The sequence below is a fragment of the Anas platyrhynchos genome, chromosome 14 (genome assembly GCF_047663525.1).
Source record: "Anas platyrhynchos isolate ZD024472 breed Pekin duck chromosome 14, IASCAAS_PekinDuck_T2T, whole genome shotgun sequence".
Classification (NCBI taxonomy): Eukaryota; Metazoa; Chordata; class Aves; order Anseriformes; family Anatidae; genus Anas; species Anas platyrhynchos.
Window position 1 is genome coordinate 3,895,316 of NC_092600.1, and position 22,925 is coordinate 3,918,240.

A 22,925-nucleotide genomic window follows, 5' to 3' on the forward strand; every position below is an offset into this window, starting at 1 on the left:
TCCTCTCCTAAAAGCTCCAAAGATCTCCTATCCCTGCAAACTCATAGACACTAATGACACTCTTGTCATTGCAAAACCTGAACACTATGTAATATGTTTGTCTGGATTTTGAAGACGATGGAAAGAAGAGAAAGCCATCCTTAGTGTAAAATACAGCTCAAAGTACACCTGATTTTTCAAACAATGCTAAACAGACTTTGGTAGTGGAGAATAGAGAGGGAAAAGAGGACAGTGGCTAAATTCAAATGTCCCCAAATACTGATTTCTTTAATATTTGCCTAGAAGTTTAAGAGACCTTTCAAAGTGTTTAAAAGACTATAAAAATAAGCAGGTTTTCTACATGACTTCTTCAACTGTCTTGTTACTACGTACTTTCACTGAACATTGAAGATTTTCTATGTACTTGCTAATTGAATCTTTGTACTATCATGCTCAATTACTCCTCTCAGTGGTCTACTGTCCGTCTCCCACATCTACATTATGCCTGCCACACAGATAGTTCCAAAACCAGCTGTTAAAAAAAAAATAATAATAATATTTTTTTTGTATTCCAAGATTTTGATTGCACACAGTATAAGTTTTAGCTCGAAATTTTAGGGCTTTTTATAATCACTGCAGATGTTATATTCAGTGCAGATGGAACTCCCTACTCAAAATCAAACCAGTCCAGCACACTGTGATAAAACAGAACTGCTGCAGAGTATGGAGGGAAACAAGCTTTCAAAACCTATTTTTTCTTGCAACTGCTCTCTCACACACCTTTATCTTCACCCTCCAGAGAAAACAGTTCCACTGCATTGGGGCTGCCTTGACAGCCAGCAGTGTACTACTGCCAGCTGAGTGAGAATTTAGAAAGGAACTATTTCAAATTCAAACAACTTCTACAGAGTGCATCTGGAATTATACCATCCAGGCCAAACAACTGGATTGTTCATTAAAATCATCTGATTGCCATGCACTTATCTTTGTGCTCGCAACAAAAGAAAGAAAGAGAAAGAAGAGCTGCTTTTTTCAGTCCTTTGTACTATCATCTCTTTCTATTAGAGTCTGCCTATTGGACAGAGATTTTGCCGTGATTGGTTTCTTTGACATGTATTTCTATTGCTTTTCATCTGAAAGGAGAAGGTGTCTAAAAATTAAGCGAATTGTTCATTAAATAGCCACCCCTGCTTTGAGAAAAGGTTATTCTTTCTTTGGATTCTTTGATGCTGCGTTAATGATGCCTTTCCTTCCAGAGCCTTTGTGCATAAAAGGCAAGCTCTTGGAGAAAATTTTGGAAAATAAACCTTTTTCCTCCCATCCTTTCCATGGCAGTAATTTAAAAGATAACTGTTTTGAAGATAAAGTTGATTTCTGATAAAAGATCTACTCTTTAAAATGGGAGTCTGTTGCTGTTAGCAGATGATTGACATGAAAAAAAAAAAAAGATCCAGCAGAAGGAATGTCCAGACTGGCAACAACAACAAAAAAAAAACAACCAGTAGTCATAAGTCAAAATGATTCCGCTGAAGTATTTCTGGGCTAGAACTATTTTTGTTGTTTGTATTTCTATTGTGTTTAAACTATTTGTGCATTTAGATACAGCAGGAATATGTTATCTCACTTGAAATTATATTATAAAAGAGAGGAAGAGAGGAACCAGACAAAAGTCTCCTTTCTGCTATACCCTGTATGCAAAAGCCATCACCACTCCCTACCAAACTGCAGGGGTGGGGGGGGAAGAGAAGTGCCAAGTAAAGGAAACAACAAGGAAAAGAAATATAAGCCTAAAAAGAAAACAACAACAAAAAGCAAAAAGGAAACTCGATCAGGAGGTACTAATGTTAATAGGCTTGATAAGAGAAATATCACAAAGAACATGCTGTGTGCTGCCTGGGGAGATGTTTAACTTGTGTGTGGACCCTAGCACTAACTACGTACAAATTGTATGGTTTGTGTTTATTTCTTTTAGGAATAAATAAATAAATAAATTTAGATATATCCAGATTTCACAACCAATTTCAAAATAAAGCTTGCCATGGAATATATCTTTTTTGAAAGACAAACTACTTTGAATTATACCATATATAATTAATATCTGGACCCCCCCCCCTCTAAAATATATATACATATTTGGTAGGATATTGAAAGTGACTGAAGTGCTCTGCAGTGCTCAGCCACTGTCCCAACAACCTATAACTATCTGAAAGATTTGAGACCCCCAACGCTTGCACAGCTTCATGGTGACCAGCATACAGGATGTGTTCAAGCTCTTGTACAGGGGAGGATCTCCTTTGTTGGTGCAGAACCCTCTAGTCTGCTTCAACAGCAGCAGCTGAAGCCAGCACTGGGACAGATTCCTGGAGCGTTGTCTTTTATCAGCACCCTCTTCCTCTGGACCTGAGTGTAGTTGGCTGCTGGTCTGCATCAACTTCTGTTCAATCTGTGGACATCTGGAGAGCACATCTGTTGCAGAAGACATGTACAGCTGGATGCCAACAGCATATCAAGGCAAGGGAGTCCCCAGAAGTCTCAAATATATGCTGAAAACCAGAAGAGAAAGGCCAATACTCATGAGGGTCCATATGCCAGTGCCACGAGGGACAAGATCAGATGTTTCTCATGCTCCTCTGGGGTCTCCCAGTCCTTCTCTCTCTCCCTGCTTCCTTTCAAACTACAGATACTGTCAGGATGACAGGGAGCCCACAGCTGCCTGTTGTCCTGAGATCTTCTAGACTGCAGACAGGCAACTTATTTCATCTTTGTTCTGATGATCCTTTCCTCCAGGTGCTTGCGGGCAAGGGTGTTCCCAAAACAGGCACTGTGAGGATTGTGTAGAAGATGGTAGTCGTTCCTGAGCCAGTAAATGGACCCCTCAAAGCATTCAGACAAACAGGATAGCAACCGGCTCAGGAATGACTACCACCTTGTCCTGAGTCACAAGCCCAGATACCACAGACATAGCTACTGATGAAAGGTATAGAAAAAGTTCTTGTACTTTCTTGTACTAGAAAGTTCTGAAAAACAAAAGATTTATAGTAAACCCAAAGTATAATTCCAAGAGGTGTTTGCAAAAATAATCAGCAGAGATGAGAATTTTTAATTGATGACATTTTTCTTACAAGAAGAAAATCATGGGAGAAAAATCCAGTACAAGGAGAGACAACTAAATCAATACAGCAGGCAGAACAGTCACAGGAAGATTATAATCACATCTGTTCCTTTTTTGTGTGCTGTAAAGTCATTACACAAAACAGAAGCTTGAATGTAAGATTTCAACTAAAATTTTAGATTTTTTAAAAAGTATTTTTGCTGGATTTGTTTAAGCTGAAACCTTTACAACCCATCCATGATGGGGAATGAAAAAAATTCTGCTTTCTCCCAGCTCTGTGAGTGTTTAACCTTGGAGCACAGTGTGATGAGCTTAGCTGCAGATGTCACTGTATGGTTCAATGTGGGAGAGATGTGAAGAAGAAAGATGAGCTACTGCAGTTCGCAGATCAGGTTATTTATGGTGAGAGGATCTAGAGGTAGCCTTGAGTATGAAGACCTGCATCCAACTGAGTGCATTTTTTCTGCAATTATAATCAATTAAATAATAAGATTATTGTGTCTTAATAGAACACTTTCCTTGTTCTGTCATACTCTAAGCAGTAAAACAAAATTAAGAATGTTAGCTATATATAAGTAAAAAAGAAATAGTGAAAATAGGAAAAAGCCATTTTAATTCTTGCAAAATTCAGCAGAATGAGGTATGCTCTAGGTTGTAGTACTGTTCTTCTCAGATTTTCAGTACATTATTTCCATAAATATACAAGAAAAAGAAAATAGACTCATCCTGTGAAATTTGTGAAGTAACGAAGATTTAAGGCAAGAAGCTGGGTCACATCATACAAAGACAGTGTAGAAAAGGATAATGATATATTAAGATGTATAAACTGGATATTTCTCAGAAAACACAAGTAGTAATCATTTCATTTTACCCAGAATTATCCAGGGGTTAAAGTACTACTCTCAGTTGGTATTTATGTGTTGTTTTGTATCTTTTAATTATTTAGAATTAAAATTAAAAGGGTAAGATGTAGAAAACATGAACTACAATGAGCTGTTGAAGTAATTTGAATCAGATTGCCTGGACTAGAGAAGGCTTGAAGGGAAGAGACATTAATCTAGAAACCTGACTTAAAAATCAGATTCTGAATATAGTGTGACAATGACACTTAGAAGTGATTTTGTAATAGCTCACCCCACCTTAGGTGAGTAAGGGACAGATTTGTGTGTCTCAATTGGATGTATGAAAAAAAATCACTCAAAAAGAATCCTACAAAGATGCAGTGAAAGCAAGAATTTTTTGAGAAGTGAAGGAAGAAAACTGCAGATGTACAAAGCTGATAACGATGCTTGTTCCACTAACGGTACCCAAGATAGGTCTCTTTTTACAATCAGAGAAACCTCACTAGCTTAAGATATAACGTTGCACAAAAGTCAGACTTAACACTCTCTAGAGGCCATATTATCTTCTGTTATCAACTAAGTGATCTGCATTTTTTGCAGTCCACACAACTTAGAAAGCAAGTAAAGGAGAAGTTTCAAAATATTCACTCTTAATATATGACACGTACATCACAACAGTCTGTCTGTAGCTCAACATAAACGTCCAATTTTAGCCATGCTAAGGAATCACAGAAAAAGTATATTATCATTAATCAGCTGATGATAAAGTTTCCTTATGAAATAATGAGACATAGGACAAGACATCTTTAAGCCAATCAATAATGTTTTATTACTGTATTTCTTTCTTCCTAAAGATTCTTAATATTATTCTGTCTCACAGTACTTTTTAAATATATTCATTAAGGGAATTAATCTAATATACACTTAGATAAAGGAGACAACTTATTGTTAAGAGATTTCTATGTTTGCTTTTGCTACTTAAAAACAAGATTTTGAAAATCTTGATATGGGTTTGAAAACCAAGAGAAGTCATGTATGTTATTATCATTGTTACAACTTCAATATTAATTAGTTTTAAAATCACACTTGTAAGGAAAAACAAACAAACAAAAGAAGGATTCAAAGAAAATCAGCCTTTTTAAGCTCAAAAATGAAAAAGTTAGCAAGTTACCTTGAATGAACCTGCATGCCTGAACAGATCAGTCAGACTTGAACTCTGGAAGGAAAAGGAAAACCACACAATAAAATTGATATTTTCAAAAATGCTTGTTTAGAAAAGTAAGAATATTGCAATGAATTCAGCAACATTTCAGGTACTCAGCACTAACAGAGGTAATTAAACGATAAACAGCAGTTGGGCAGGACATGAGGAACAGCTGAGACTTACCCTCCCTTTCTGCTATTCAAGATGAAATTCAGCTGTAAACTGAGACGGTTAATTTCTCTTCAGCCTGGACTCTATGGCAGAAGTTATCAGGCTGCTCCTTGACTTCCATCAACCCTGGCAATAGAGGAAAGCATACATTTTTGGGAAAGGTTACCTGATTTTCTCTGACAGTTCAAGGAAATAATGAGCCCGGAAAACTTCTCAGCTTGTAAAATAAAATAATAAAATATATAAAGCTAAACGTCCCTACATATAAGAAGGTGGTGATGTCTGCTGTGTTATAGGCAGGAATTGGGGCTTAAGGGTTTGAGCATCAACTGACTTTCACGTAATTTGCTTGATGCTTGTCCTGTCTGCGGCTGCAGAATGATGCCAGCAGGAGGATTCCAGGGTTTCTCTCCTTTCCTGACAGGTGTCAGTGTATTACAGACATAAAGGTAGCTCACGGGACATTTTCTGTTTATCTTATATCTAGCAAGTAACAGAGCATACAAGGAAAGCTCAATCACTTTTTATTTTCAATAATCATACTGCCTTTGCCAGGGGACATTGGCTCAGTTATTTGCACATGAGCACAAACCCACACAACTGCTCCCTCTGATGCAGTGACATTTTGGCTCTGCTGTTGGCTCCAGGTGAGTGGTGCAGTACAGTTTTTGCTTCCCTCCAGTGTGTTATTCAAGAGAAGGGAAACTACAGGAAAGGGGAGGATATTCACTCAGTGGTCCAAGGAGGATCTTGTTTTAACAACCGATTAGTATTGCTGTGCCATTGCACTTCTCATTAATATCCCTTTCTTGAAGCTAGGTACAATTTGCACCATGTTTTCCACTTGTTTGAGCTTCAAGCTGTCGCTCAAAAAATTAATTTTAGCTGGGTTCATCTTTCCATCACAATCTTTTTTTGTCACAGTGGTTGATTAATTCTATGTCATTGTTTGCTCCGTTACAAGATTAATTGCAGGATGAGAGAATATATGACATTCTGGTGAGAATATATCAAGTTATAATAATTCCTCAATGCTACAAAACAGCTTTTTTCCTTATCTAAATTCAAGCAAAATGCAAGTAGTGGAGTGATATTGGTTTAGTCTGTGATGAATATCATTGATAGAAGGTAAGGCCTTCTTTGGTGTTTTGGTCAAGGTTTGCTACCATACTGTTCATTCCCTCCACCTCCATTAAGCAAAGACCTTAACCTCTGCACTGTATCTCCTGAGCTCTTGAAAGAGACAAGGTATCCTTAGAGTCCAGATAGACTGATAACAACAGACAACTGCATGGAAATTTCTAACATTAAGAACAAGTCTACAGTCAAGGCAAACACTTGGAACAGTCAAAACACGTATCTAGTGATACATCACAGAACAGTCACTGATAATCTGCATATTTCCTGGTAGGGAACACTGTGGCTGGGGTTTTCCTCAGGTGAGGCTTGTCCCTTTCCAGTCCACGTGAGCTGACACCTCTGGTTTTAATGCACTCAAGATGCAATTCATGTATCTGAAGAAAGAACAGGGAGGGGTCTTTGGGACACTCTTTCTTTAGTATGAAATGGCATAAGATAAACAACACGTTTTATCTAACCCTTCATTGGCTTACATTATAGTATACATTTATTTCCTCATGTAGCTGCTTTGCAAAGCGCATTTGCAATGCTGTACTTCTGCTTGCAATGTATGATGTAGTCACACATCTCTGTGAACCTTATTTGTACAGATTTTATTCAATTTATTCCACCTAATAATTTGAAGTTATGGAATAAATATTATCAACGAGTTAGACAACTGACTTGGTATTTCACCACTGGTATTTCATCTAAGTTTTAATGTATTTTCCCTGTTCTTCACTTTGCCCCATTGTATGGAGAAATAGAAGTTTTTTTCCAGAAATGCCTATGCTCCCCTGGTGCATAACATTGTAAAGGCTTATTCCCTTCTGTCTCAAAGCCAAGGAGAACGTTCTCTCCAGTTTCAATGAGAGACAGCTTAGGCACTGCTTGTTAAATTACTTTTATTAATAAAGCTAAATGAATTGCTTTGCATCATAATAAATTGAGGCATCCAAGCCAAAAAGACAGAACACTGCACAAATACAATACTGTTTGATACCATTCGTAATCTGTGAGATTTTTACTGAGTTAACTCAATAAATATAATAGTACAGTATTAACTTTCCTATAAGTCCTGCTCCCATATTTTGAATCCCATATTTCTTATTCCCTTCCTCTTCTCTTTTTTCTCTTCCATACCAAAACAGGTTTTGACCTTGCACCTTTTTTGCCACTATTGCATTGCACAGTTCTATTGAAAAGTAAAAAATTAAAGCCTGTGCTGTAACAACATAGTGAAGCTAAGAAATATGGAAAAATTATAAAATGAATTTCATTATTCACAGGCAAAACCAACAACAACCAAAAAACAACCCTCTTTAATACTGCAAGAATGTTATAATTCAAAAACAGACAAACAAAAAATTGGTAATCCATTGAAGAGTATACTTAACAAAAAAGCACACAAGGTCCCTAGGTATTCCTGGCCATATGTCTTCAATTTATGAAAGCTTTCTATCTCCTTGTCTTTGTTCTTTTCACATCTGCAGTATAATTTATGAGAGCATTTTTAATGGAAAGCTTTGCTTCATCAGTTCAGTCCTTAGTGGTCAAAGAAAATGGAAGGTGTAGCAAAATAACTCCCATGCATAAAACACAGATGTAACATGCTGGAATTCATTAAAGGTCTCCTTTCTTTGACCCCTCTTACTCAGTCTCTTCTAGTGTTGAAATTTCATAGTATAAGAGTGAATTTTCACAGTGTAGCAAAACAGTGTGAGGAAAAATGCTTTATTCCTTTTTTTTTTTTTTAAATTATGTGATCCTGTACAGCTTTATGTTTTGCATGAACAAACTTTTTATTATTACGGTGTTTAATAATTGGTGCTTATTTAACAACACGGAACTGATTTTTGATTTTTTTTTCTCATTCTCTTTTTTACAGGCTTTTGACTTATTCTTATTTCCTCTTCTTGTACACCAATTCATCACATTCAACTCATAAAAGTTCCCCTTAAAAATTAACTTTAGCTTTAATTTTATCAACACCGATCTACCAAGATGAATACAATACAGATTATCCTGATTTGAGTATTGCCTATGTATGTGTCAGAGATGTATCAAAGTCCAGTTGATCTTTGCAGAGATAGAGCCAGGCATGCAGTGCCAGAAGTACTTGGGATTTTGTTCCATGCCACATGCAATTCCAGTAAGACCAATGGAGACCCATTCATATAAGGAAAAGATTACTGTACACACGCATAATGGGCCATTTGAAAACATTATACATAAAGAAATCAGGGAATAAAATCCTAAAAACAGGTGTTGAAAATATTTTGTCATTTTAGCAGCAATTACTTCTTGATTTATGCATCAGCATTGCTTATAAGGTAACCACGCTCAAGACCCAAAGCCAACAGCCTACCTACTTCCTTACTTTTTTCAATATTCAGACTTTTCCAATGTGTCATAACATATCGTGTGAGGCAAATCTGACCACAGAGGAAAATAAACCAGATTTGTCTTTTACAGGTAAGTAAAATACATGCTGTATAGGGAACTGATGTACCCAATTGACTGAAATCATTATTGGTGTTACAGCACCAAGGCTGTGATTTTGAAAGTCATACAATGACTTTGGGGACTTAATTTGTAATTTAATAGGAAATACATGACTAAATTCTACTGGGAAAATCCCATAAGTAGCTTGGAAAAATTCAATATAAAAATTGAAGCTCAGTGAATTGGTCTGGAAAAAGTTTCACTCAGTCTCTGTGTTCATTTGTCCAAGTAGCAGGGGTGAAATCATGCCCTGTGTGGAAGAGGCAAAGGAAATATGTGGAATGTGAACAGTGAGGAATAAGCTACTTCTAAAAGTTCACTCCCACAGGAATATTAAATGATCCTTTTACAATGATCATTACAATACTGCACTGCAATATTCCTGCTGGTTGAGCAATTACTGCAATTCCTCTTCAGTCTCAGCTTTTTCAGCCTTCCTGCACCACAGAGTAATGCACAGAGGAGAGAACTTGCAATTTTTTGTCACCAGGCAGATGTCACCACATCATCAAAATGTCACGTGTTACAGTCTACAAGTAAGGAGGGGAATTAATGAGGCAATATGTACATACAGAAAAAATGTGTACTTCATTTTTTAAAAGCCTCAGGTTTTTCCTCCTTCAATTAAAAGTTTTTATTAAGTGTTCATCAACGTATCAGGATTTAAACAGGATTACTCAGCTGCTTGAAGTTTGCCATTCATTTAAATATCTCATAGCATAAGGAACCTAACGCTAATGCATGAATTGCTTTTAAGTACTCACACAGTGCTGTTTTTTCCCTGTCTTGGGGCTCTTAGATATTGTTCTGAGCAATGCTGGAGAGCATGAATAAGTAGGTAGAGTGGCATCCAGAAAGAACATCTGGACATATAAAGCCTTGTAGGATTTTGCAGGTATTTTTCTCCCTCTATGTTCATTAAAAAAAAAAAAAAAAAAAAAAAAAAAAAAAAAAGTGAAAGGCATATCAATAAATCTAATGTGTAAATTAAAGATGTTTCAAAACAGTTTAGGTTTTTATATGCCTCTAAGAAAGTAGGACGCTTTTATTACCTACTGTCAGGTAGCACGTAAATAACTGCAGATCCAATTGCCTGGATTTCTGAAACTTGTCAGGGAGCTTAATAGAAAGATTTATGAGAACTTCAAGCCTTGGATTTAAATTCCTCAGTATCTTTCAAACTGCAGTCTTAATACTAAACTTCTCATCCTCCAAACTGACTGTAAATTCAAATTGAAGCTATGAAGAGATGTTAAAGGCTTTTATTTTGCATCTTAAATTCCATTCTAATGTCCTGTTCAATATGCATTATTGCTGGGAAGTCCTTTGTGCTTTGAAGTAATCTTATAGCTCATACCAGCTCAACCTGCCTTACTTTTCCCTAATATGCATTCAATTTACCCCCTACCTCTCCCCAACAGTACGTTGATGGCATTTCATTGTAATATTTAATGTCAGTAATTGGGACAAATAGATTATTTTACTTCTGAAAAGGTCCATTGGGAGATTTTGATGTCTGTATTGGTTTACATAATGGGGATTGGATTTGGATTACAAGACTGTGGTCCAATGCCAGGAGAACAAGGATGGTGGTAAACATGATTTGAAAGGAGAAAATAAATTCTTGTCCTTGCAGCTAACACCAGACACCTCAGTCTCCTTTCAAAAAGCCTATATATATATATATACATATATATATACATATATATATATATATACACACAGAATTTTAAAATGTTAGGAAAAAATAAATTCAAAAATGATCCGCTAAGTCACATCTCTATTAGAAATGCTAATAATGAATGTAAGATATGGAAAATTGTTTCTCACACAGAACAGGTACTAAAGTCTTCTAAGATTTAAACATATCTCAGCATGTTGTATTTAGATTTTAGAAATTATTTTTTCTATTAAAACAACATAACTGTATATTAGCTGCATACCAAGTTGTATCTAAACATTCTTATCTTTGTAGTTATCTACATTTTTTCTTAGTTAAAAAATAGGTTAGAAGTTATTGAAACTGTTTTAGTTAAATAGCTGTGATATATCTCCAAATAAAAAAAAAAAAAATATATATATATATATAAATCAATTGCGATCTAATACAGAATGTGACTATGCAGAGTGACATATAGCTCTTTTGGCTATACTTGAACTAGATGTGTACATACTGCCACAATGAAACCTGCACCTGCTCTTTCTTCAGAATGATTTGTGTTCAAGCTGTAAAAACATTCTCTGTGAACAGCAAGGTAACAACCTACAAATAGGTATATATCCACTAAAATCAATATAGCCATGATTATGCAGCAAATGGGGGGAGGGAGGGCAAATTCACTACTGTTTGGGCAAATCATATTTTTTATATAAATATGTAATTGAATTTAGGAAAAGGTAAATGTCTAAGTAAGAAAACTTAGATCTACAGAAAACACACTCCTGCTCTTCATGGCCATACTATTAAAGATCACTGCAGCACACATTTTCATCTTTAGTTTCATCTTTAGAAAGTTACATCTTTCTGCATTCTGCAGTGAGAAAAAACATAATGCATTACTTAAAATTCATGTTCATGTCTCAAATTTACTAACAAAATTGTATTTTTGTTTTATTACAAACAAAATTTTTTTTCAAGGAAATTATATTCAAAAAAAGTATTCCTAAACTTTCATGGAAACATAAAAATTCAGCAATCAAGACCAAAACCAATTCCTAGCAATCTATTCTTGAAATTCTTTAATTTTCTAAGTTATATATCTTTGGAAAAAGTTTCAATCTAATTTTAGAGTTATACTCTTCAAAAGGATACATAACTTTATATAACTGTGTATGGTGGCATTTGTTAGGAATTTACAGAATACCGGAAAAACAGCATACCAAAGAGCAACCACAATTAATTCAAGCACCTGGCACAGCTGTACCCCAAATAACATTTACCAAGGCATATTTTTGGAGATTGTAAGATTATATCATATGATATATGATATAAGTGAAATAAGATGCTACCTGGCACACCAGAAAATGTTTCAAGTTCTTTTAATAGAAAACTTGCCTCAGTAGACTTCACTGAAGTACCATGTAGTGACAGATTGCACTGTTTTTTTTTTTTTTGTTTGTTTGTTTTTTTCTTCCCAAAATCACACAGATTTCCCTTGAGGTTAAGTTTAAAGTCAAAAGAAATTCTTAGCTCACAAAAGGCTTTTGTTAGTGTCTCAAACAATCTTTGAAACATTGTTAGGCCTCAGCATCCCGTCGCAGAATAAAAAGTGTTCTGTATTCAAACAGAAGGTGAGATTTCCAACCTCAACTTCAATATAGATTTGCCATTGCATAGCAGCAAGTAAGGGTAATTTCACAATCCTTTGGTTAGAGCTTTATTTCAATGTTCAAAAGTTGATAAAGTGAAAATAAATGTTTACTAAATTGGTTTATGACAATTGGCTTCAATGAACAGGAGCAATGAACAATACCCAAAGCAGAAAAGTCTTGAGGGTTACAAAGATTTTCATCCATTTATTCAGGTAAAAGCAGAACAGTCTCTACTGGCTGGAGTAGCATAACCCACAGAAGTAATTTCTGCGTCAGAATATGTTTTCCCCATCCTCACTGTAATTTTAAACTCAAGTTCTCTGATTCTTTACGCATTGGTACATGTCTCCCAAGGTGAAATGAACTTTCAAACTGTTAAGAACTGAAATGGTTAAAACAAGGAAAATGCTTGATTTCTCATTCCTACTATCAGTTCAAATTCATGTGGTCTCAGTGACATAAAATAAATCAACTGATTAAATAAAATAATAGCTTGTATTGTCAATGAATATATTGGCACTTAATCAGTGAACTACTTTGTGTTGTTCTTCACATGCATTAATCCCCAGCCTAAATGAAATATTCTGTCTTTTTATTTAATTTTTCAATGTCCTTTCACAAAGTAAACTCTAATTATAAATGAAATTGTTCAATTTTTCCTTCTGAACCTATTTTGAAATATATAGGACTGAAGAAAATCATTTTCAGAAAACACATATTTGAATTACAAGCAGCTGACAAGCCATCTGGAACCACTAATTTCTAACAACTCTTGAAGCTGCAAATCCATTTAAGAAAGTGGGAAAGGGAGGGACAACATTGGCTCCATTTAAGTTTCATCATAACAGACTGGTAGTCCCAAAGCTAAAATCTTCAAACCAAATCTTATAGATTTTTAGCAGTTTTAATTAAAGTGAAAGGGATTTGAGAGGCTGTGTAGAGGAGTTTACATCCTGATATAGGTCAGTTATTGGTCAGCAGTGGGAATGCTGCTAAACTAACTTCAAAATTCCCTAGGTTGACCTGTACTAAAACCTCCTATGCCAAGTCTGCAGTTGCTCCAAATACCACTTTATCCTTATTTTCTCCCTGGCTTTACTGACTTGTGCATGAGAGCAACAACACTGCTGCCCTCATACTCTCCAGCTATCCTCTCTTAGGTTCCAAATGCCTGCAAAAATACCCGGAAAAAGTAATATCTACTCCTCTTAAAGAGCAGAAATGTACTCTAAGAGTGGGATAAAAAAAAATTCTTTATATGCTTTTCCCACAGTTCTGATTCCCAGATCAGAAGTCATTTTTACATGTACTAACAAAACGTATATTTATAATTGCGTGTATTTTTTTTTTTTTTTTAAATGTCATATGTTTTTTGTCCAGAAAATTACTTTTCCCTACACACAGCCATCTTTTCCCTATAAGGATATACACAATATCCTCTCCCCAGTATGGGGTTTGAGAAGGGTCTCGGTTCACCTTCAGTTATAGCAGTGTAAATACAAACTCAATCAAAACTTGCTTGGGCTGGAAACAAAAGCCATATTTCTGCATAACCAGGAATTTGCTAAATAAGGTAATACCATCCACAAATGAAGTATTACCTTTCCCAAAGGTGAGGACTGCAGTGCTTTTTCTTCTCTGGTGAAGTCCCCTCAGGGGAGCGCAGAGCTTCCCCGGGTGAACTGAGTGCCTGCACTGGAGCATGAGCAAGCCATGCCTCTAGAGCTTACCGGACTGATGCTGGAAATCCTTCTTATGATTTCCTCATTTAGAGGAAATTTTACAAAGAAACTAAGTTGCGAGGGAAGCAGTAACACCGGACTTCTGTGCCCTGCCCTATCCAGGAATTGTTTTTCCCCTGCAAACACCTGTAGGTAGTATAATTTGATAGCTAAGTTATGATTTGGTTTTCCTGGAAAAATAGTAGCTCATACAGATCTTTATCAAGCCTTTTAGGAATAGTCACATCTTTCCCTTCCCCTACAACCTCCCCCCCCTCACCTCCAACTTTTGCATTTTCCTGTCGGTGTGTAATTATCCACATACTCAGATCAATTTATTAATGTATGCATAAGCACATTCTCTCTCATTTTTTCTTTCCTGTAGGACTTTTACATTAAAATAACAACTCAGACTGCTCAAATCACCCAATTGCAAATGCTCTTTGATCAAACAATGACTCAAGGAGACTCAGAGATTACTTCTGGAGGGAACGACACGACAAATTGATCCGTGCTGTCACTGGTGAGAAACAGCTCCTGAAAGGATAGTTCTAAAATGCATTATCTTTAATGTAATCAAAGGAACACTTCATTTAATTTTAAAATGCCTGGCAATATTTGTTAGTCCTATTGTTTCAGGGGTTACTGTGACAAAAGTTAATCACAGAGACTAGACAAACACTAAATTGTTTAATTACGGCTGTCCTACTTGATTTGTGTAATATTTTTCTAAGTAATGTATGCATAGATCCTTTTTAAAATAGTAAAATCATAGGTGCAAATAATCTTACAGTGTCGAGGTGCTGAGAGTGAAGATTTGAGGGTTCTGGTTGTCTAACAAAATTAAAAAGTAAAAACATCCTTTTCTTAATACCTCATGTTACATTTTAGATGGAAATGAGGAGATGAGGCATGCCCATGGCATGGTTTTTCCAGAAGGCATGAAGTAGATCATAATCCACCCATGGATTACCCAGGCAGCATGAGTGAAAATTTGGTATATTGCCTAGACACTGTTCCCAAAGTCAGAGATTAGTAGGGGTTTGCAGCCTTCTGCCTGTTTTTCAGCTTCAGCTTTGTACTTCTTGGGAAGGAAATGTAGCTCCAATGGCACTGAGGAGTTGGAGAGGGTCTCCGGAGGCAAAACCCTTCCATCATCAAGCAGCAAGAGGCCCTGCTAACAGAGGGAGCTGAAAGAACTGTGTCCATATAGGGTATGAGACATGTACACTAGCCAAAGCTTGCTTTTAGCAGGCTGGTACAAGGCAGGTTTTAAATGCTTTATCTGAACAAAAGGAGAATATTTCTCTATTCTTAGGTATTCCCATAGGCTCTAGAAAGCAAGTTAACATCGAAGCTGGCTCTTCCTTATGACATTTATTTCTGCAGCAGTGATTCATTATCCTTCTGCTTTATCCTCTCTGAGATGATGATGGCATTCACTTGTCAAAGAAAAAGAAAAGTTTATGAGCCAGTAGAAGGTGGACAGCTGGATTTAGATAGCTAAAAGATATGGCAGGAAAGAGAAGCTAAAATGAAAAAAAGGAAAGGGCATCTAGAAAAATGAAGTTCTTGAAGTGGAAGACTGTGTAAGATTAACAATTTGTTTTAGGGATCTTTCAATGGCCATTCCATGCATAACAATTCACAGACATAAAAAGAAAGATAAACTTTAAAACTTTTACAAGGGAAAGAAATGGAGTATGAAGAACTTTTGTATATTCTCAATATCATGGGACATTAAATGTAAATCATGAACAGACCACAACCTTATAACAGATGGAGAAAAGATCAGACTAATTACATATGAAAAACAGGATTGCACCAAAGGAAAGAAACTGAGTACTAGAGAGATTTGGCTCGTAAAGCCAGGCCAACTCTCTGTTAAACCAGGGATAATGTCCTCTCTGTCCATCTGTAAATTATGTGGTTCCCCAGAAAAAGAATTAGCCCCTGTATTCCATGTTTCAAGACAACAAAACGTCTCACATTCTAGCATAAAATTAATATACATGGAACTTAGCAGGGAGGTTTCAGATTTATTGTTGTAAGTAAAGAATTTATTGCAACACATTTTTTTTTCACATTTTTCAGGTATGCTTTTTTTTTTTGTTCAAGAAACTATGTTCTCAGAGATCATCAGCAATAAAATGTTTTTTAGAGCCAGCATATCTCTTCTGATTTGTTTTCTTTGACATCCCCCACCTCAAAGTGAGCCAAGCTTAAACATAGCAGGAATAAGTTTTAGTGGAAAAGTATCCTTTAAATAAAGCATATACTTACTAGCATAAACATATCAAACCACCATCAAGACCTAGATTTTGGGTGATCGATATATTTTCCAGTACTCTTTTTTTTTTTTTTCCAAAACATCAACCCTCATTCCACCATTGCTCACCTTCACACCCATCATTTTCTCACTCCAGCAGAAAAGTGAAAATGGAAGTAACACTTCAAGTCAAGAAAACAAACAAAAGCACTCAATGTGGTGATTTAAATAAAAGCATTTCTGTGCAGCCTCACTCTTTGTTGCAGAAACAAGAAAGGAGACGCGCTTGGTCTGCTTTTCATTTGCAGCTACAGCTGCGGTTGCAGGTGCAAGAGCTGCTCCCAAAGGAACTACATGCACAGGAAGAGCCCAAAAGTAGTAGCATAATTTAAGAATAAGTCACAGAATAAAATTAGGAAAAGCAAAAACAAAGCAAACAAACAAAAAAACACAACCAAAGACAAAAACAAACAAACAAAACAAGAATCAGATTTTAAAGTTCCAATGAAAACACTGTGTATGTCAGGTGAAAATACAGCTTCTTAGGGTCAGTAAGTTACACTGCAATGCCGAGTTCCTACCTTCTCTTGGCTCATATATTACCTACTCTCAATTTATATATAACATGATATATTATCACATGATGTATTTCTATGGCAAAGTAGGACAAGTTTATGGAGAATACTGATGGTTACAGCACTAGTTCATGAAAACACCTTTCTACTGAGTTGTGGCTCTATTACTGAGAATACAGAATTAGATTCTGGTATATGTGCAGTAATAGTGCTACAGATGTAGTCTGCCATTAAGAAATAGTTAGTTGCCCTTCAAGATCTGTTACAGAGAATTATTTTTTTCTGACTTACCTGACTGTAGCTCGAACACTTTCTCATAAAGCTAAGCTGCAACAGATCTTTTCTGCCAAACAATACTTATCAGCTGCTGAACTTAGGGGTCACTGAGGTGGAAAATGCATAGAACTGCTTTAATATTCTAGAGCTTGATTACAGGCTTGTAACTAGTTATACCACTTATTTGATGTACAATGCAATTCCCTTCTGCCCAGCACATAGTCATTGTAATGAAAAAAAGATTACATTTTCCTCTTTCAAATAGATGCATAATACTATGAAAAAAAAAAAGTGGTTTGTAAGGGGAAAAAAAAAAAAGGCATGCTTACACTAATTTCCCTCCAAGATTTCATTAAATTCAACAGCAGCAGCTGCATTCCCAAATAACCTGTATGATGGTTATTTGGGAGTAGTACGAGGAGAGTGTGAGTGCAAACTACAAAACAGGGCTTTAAGTCCAAACTACATCATCTATAAGCCAAACAACTTCATGCTAAAATAGTAATTACCTTGGATCACTTCCCCAGGATAGTTACTCCAGGTCAGACTATTTACTTGTAATTTAACTTCTTTATCATTTTGAGCCTAAACTGATTCAAAGATCCCTCTTTCTGGGATGGAAGGAAAACAGGAAATACATATATAAACAGCTTTTTTTTTTTTTTCTCTTTCAAATGCATTAAACCTTTTTTTTTTTTTTTTTTTTTTTTTTTTTTTTTTTTTTTTTTGTCACTAACCACCACCAGAGTTAACTGCAGTGTGTATGTCCTGTATTTCCTACCCTAGGGAAGCACTTTGGTGTTTGTTGAAAGCTACACCTGATAAGTTAGGCTGAGAAGGGGACCAAAGAAAAATCAGTGCTGTAGACTGGTGATGTACAGGTGAGCAAGCCAACTACAGGGAATGGAAACAAGAAATGAATTGAAGACTACAAAACAGAGAAAATAAAGGGTAAGAACTGGGAAAAAAATGTGTCAGAAAATTCCTCAGTGGGAATAGACAGAATTTCAGAAAAAATGCTCTCATATGTGCTACTAAGAAAAGACCTTGCCAGAGCAAAACCATGTGCCCCCAGGGCATCTTAAATTTCTGGGCAAAGTCATACTGGTAACTGCCTCCATAGCCTGGAGCAAGTCAATACTGGAGGAGGAGAGTAAAGCAAGTTCAAATGACACCTCAGCAGCAACCCTGCAAAACTAAGTATAAACTCTCACTGGATTATTTCCCCTGCTTCTTCTGGATAGTCTGCAGCTAGACGTTGTGCTCAAGTTAGCTGATTAAGGTTTACTGCATCAGTCACAGACCTGTTCCCTTCCACTAAGTCAACCATGCTGTCACTGCCATTATATACTTATGAAAATAAGACAGATGGAAGCAGTTTAAGAACAGGCAAAAAACAAAAACAAAACAAAAAAAAAAACACCTCCGAATTAGTGCTAAAATCAGAGCAGCCAAGACAGTGGGAGAGAACAGTCTGAAAGACCACAGCAAGGGGGTTTATTCCTAGTGTCCCTCCACCCTTTTTACATTGGAGCTAAATTAGGTGGCTCTTACACTGTAAAAGCTCAGGAGAGAAGTGAAATATTTCTTCAGTACTGAATCAGACACTATTTTGCAGTACAGTACCTTGGGCTGCTACTGAGTACCTCTGGCTATACCAAGTAGCAGAGCCTCTGAAAGATCAGAAAGTCAACATCTGGATTTATACAACATATATAATAGAAAGTAAACAAAAAAAAAGGGGAGGTGAGAGGGGGGAGAAAAACAGAAAGCTTCCTTCTGATAGGTAAGTACATTTCCAATTAATGTACCCCAAAATATTCCAAATAATAGCACCCATCCAGAACTTCTATCATGTACAAGTCTTTAAAACAACAGACTGTCTCAGTAATAAACTGATCCCATTTGTGTCATCAGTTACATTTTAGGGTTAAAAGTAAAACAGCTATTGGAACTTCTTAAATTTTTATACACGTTTTCTACCACAGCAGCATCAAGATTTAGGATGCTTAGAGTTTATTCCAGCTTTAATTTTATTCATAAATTTTTCTCCTCTGTAGTAAATTAAAGAGGCAGATGCATCCTTGGGAAGGTTTCCAGACTGATTTTGAAGAAAGTGACACATTCAATACTTCCTGAGCTGTGTTTTCTGATCAATGATAATACCACGCATAGGATCAAAGGAGACTTTGTAGTAAATATCTGATATGCAAACTCATATGAAATAGTTCAGGTGCAGATGGTTTCTGTACTTCCCAATGGACTTCTGCTGAAGATATAAACACCTAATCCCTATGTTTGAGTAGCCCAGAAATCATTTCTTTATTCTTTGATTCATTTGAATGCTCTGCTTTCTTATATAAGTAACTATTAAATTTGTATATATTTTCAAAGATTATGCAAAATCTTTCAAATATACATATAAATGTTCCATGATTAATATTGTTAAACTAGCATAATTCCACTAAAGTGTTTTCTACAAAGACCTGGTTTTTATCTCACTTCCATTTTATAGCATCTGAATAGCAAATCCTAGTACTTCATCTCTGCTTCCCTGGGCAATACAACAATAGAAAATATCTGCCTGTTTTCTTCTTAATGCAGGTCTAAAGTAACTGTCACAGAGCATTTCAAACACTAGGTTGTTTGAGACAATCTGTTCAGCTTATTATATGTTAACTCCCACTAATTTTAATGGGGTTAATGAGCATAGAAAATGTGTTAGAGAAATATCAATTTTAAAATGAAACTGACCATGGCACATCTGACTATGCAAAGTAATTTTAATCCTCTATGTGTAGGCAAATGAGTGTCAGGCAGGGATGTGCTTAATCCCAGAGACTGGATGTAGAAAGCTGATTGAGTGGGTACAATTCTCTTTATATACCTCTGCAGAACTGAAGTTTTAAGAACTAAACTTAATTAAATTAGGTACATCAGGTAATATTCTACAAACATGCTTCAAATGCTAATAAATTACTATTTAACTAATACAAACAGACAAATTTAGAAGCAGACAACCTCTGTAATTTGTAATACTTACAGTAATATCTTACTTTGGTAGCCAAATGCTCTTTTCTCAACATGACTCCTTGACTTTTACTGCAAGAGACATTTCTGGAGAAGATCATTTTGTTTTTAATAATGTGGGTAAAGTCTGTGAGGAAATTTTAATATAAGCTGTAATTCACTCATTTTCATTCAGCTCTGAAAGAGAGATTGGCCAAAACAACTTTCATTTCATACTTATAACTTTATATTTCCCTTAGTATGGAGTAAACTACCATTTTTTGTTGCTCTTGTTGAAGCTATTGTCTCTGTTGTAAGATCAAAATTACAAATACAAAGACAGAAGTTTCATTTATAATAAAAGAAACATAAAACATCTCTCTAAATTATGTTCAAAATGTGTTCTTTCCCTCAAATGTACAGTTCGTTATACAGCATAAAGCAATACTACTGAACTACACAACCACAGCCTTCAGCAGAGCCCTAAATGGATAAGGGAAAAATTAATAATTAAAAAAAAATAATTAAAAAAAATAATACTGCAGCTCCATTAGGAAAAAAGAAAAAGGATTAGTAAGTTTTATTGTCCTCCACTTGTATCAAGTAAGTCTAAGTTTGTAACATGTGAAATGCTTTCAGTAGTGGCTTTTGGAAACAGCTATCAATCAGTGAAGTCAATGGGCAAAAAAACTTGAGGTTAAGAGCTCTTATACATAGAAAGGTGGACCCTGCTGATCATTGTACTGTAGGTATACATTTCCACGGAAAAAGTAATTTCAGTACGACAGCATTTCCCCATTCCACAGTGGAAGAAGAGCAAGAACCTCAGACACTAATAATGCCTGTAAAATCAGATCCATCTCAAAGCATGCAATATGGCTGGGCGTCAGGAATTTGATGATGATGGGGCAGAAGAGCAGATCAGGATGAGGACATAGGTTCTGAAGCTCCCGGTCTTCCTTCTCTCTCTAGTTTTGACTGGTTATCTCCACAATGAGAGAAAACTAGTTTCAATTCACAGTTAACGTTCCCCTAAACAAGTAAAATTCTGTGATATATGTAAGTTTGGGCAAGAAAGATCACAATTCTTTCTAGTTTTACATGGATAGTTTCCTCTGAAACACTTTAAAGTTTACAAAACTGTAGTTTCTGAAACCAGATTTTATCAGGAAAAGTGCTGGCAACTACAGCTAGCGCTGCATGAACTGCTTATAATGCTTATTAGTGATGGCAACCTACTATGGAGAAAGAAATTAATAGACTGCAAGTCCCTCTTATCACAGTTAATATTTCTGCAGTGATTAAAATGAAATTTCTCATGGAGGAAGGGGAGAGGTGGTACAACATTAAAGTAACTGCATGGATGCACTGTGTAAAATTGACAGGTAAGGTGGAGCAGAGCACAGGGGACACCGCACTAGTCTATACCTGAAATGCTAATTGCTGTGATCCTTATAGAAGTCTTTGAGTATGTGGTTTCCCACCAAGCTGATGCTCTCAATTCAAAGGCTTCACGGAAAACAATAGTCAAATATATTTGTACCTTTTGGCTTAATTTTATTATTTAAATTCTAAATTAAACTCTTTTTCCTGGAATGCCTGCAAGGAAATATTGTCATTGAAAATACCTTCCAATATTAAGACCAGATGGAAAAGTCTGCCGCCATTGCTTGTTTTATACAAGGTGAAGAAAATAACCAAAAAACATTGGGGACACACATTCATTACTTAATGAAAGCAATAAAAAACAGCTTCTGGCCCTGCATTTTATGCTTTCATTCCAATTATTAGAGGGATAAGCAAGATTATTTTCCTTGAGGCTGTACTTTCCCTCATATTTTATTTATTTTTATTTTTTTCCTTATTGGTATGAATCGTTTTGGCTTTAAGATCCCAAGTACTCCCTGACATAAGCTCTCATCCACCGGAAATCATCTTCCAGGAAGTAGATGTTTCATCTAAAATGGTATCATTCCCACAAAATTTTCCTCTCCCTAGTGAGCCAGATAATGGTTTAGGACATGTAGTCAGCAGAGATTATTATCTTTCAGAGGGACAACCTTACAGGAATAGTTATATTTTCCTGTTAATTCTCCTGTATGCATTAATTTCCCAAAGACTAAATAAGATCCAATTATTCTTCATGCAGAGTCACAGCTAGACAGAGGGGCAGAGTAAGTGCTCCCTAGCAGTTACCTGGAGACAACCTGAAAAAAGCCTTGCAGAAGTACTGCTACAACAGGCATTTGGTCATATCTTCTGAATAACAATGTGTATTCACAGCTGCATTTACAGGGCAGAGCTCATCACATGCAGTTGTATTCAAATTTTCTCCTTTATTGCATTTGTAGTCTACACACAGCATAGATTTTTCTTTTTTTTTTTTTTTTTTGGTTGTTTAGTAACATGAAAAATATGGAAAAGTTAAAACTTCAAAACAGTCTTATTTATTTATTTTCGGTTTTGTTTAACTCTGTGTATAGGCATCAGTCTGATTACAGGTCTCAGCATGAGAAGGCTCAGAATGGTAGAATAAGAGGAGCCACTTTTTCAGGACAAAATCAATACATTCCTGAGAAACATCAGGGGGATTTCTTGTGCTGAATATTTTCTTATCCTTCTCTTAACCTTCTATAGACTGTTTTCTTTTCACCTTACACCAGTGTTTTTCACAGCTCCATAAACCTTGTAACACAATTTCCAGTTATAAACAATGCATTAACTTCTGCCTGCTCTGCCCCTATTCTGATTTCAGTTATCTGTGAATTCAGACTTAGCAGGGAATAGCTTAGAATGAGGGAGATGGTCACCAAGAGTATCGAAAGACATCT

At 35.9% G+C, this 22,925-nt stretch overlaps 1 long non-coding RNA gene across 1 annotated transcript; it reads right to left on the reverse strand.

Annotated features, from left to right (window-relative positions):
- Positions 1–306: 306 nt before the first annotated feature.
- On the reverse strand, positions 307–5,255 carry LOC139998703 (uncharacterized). Its single transcript, XR_011803422.1, has 2 exons — positions 5,105–5,255; positions 307–2,522 (listed from the first exon to the last, which is right to left on the reverse strand). It is a non-coding gene; the product is annotated as an uncharacterized lncRNA (long non-coding RNA).
- Between the last annotated feature and the right edge of the window lie 17,670 nt (positions 5,256–22,925).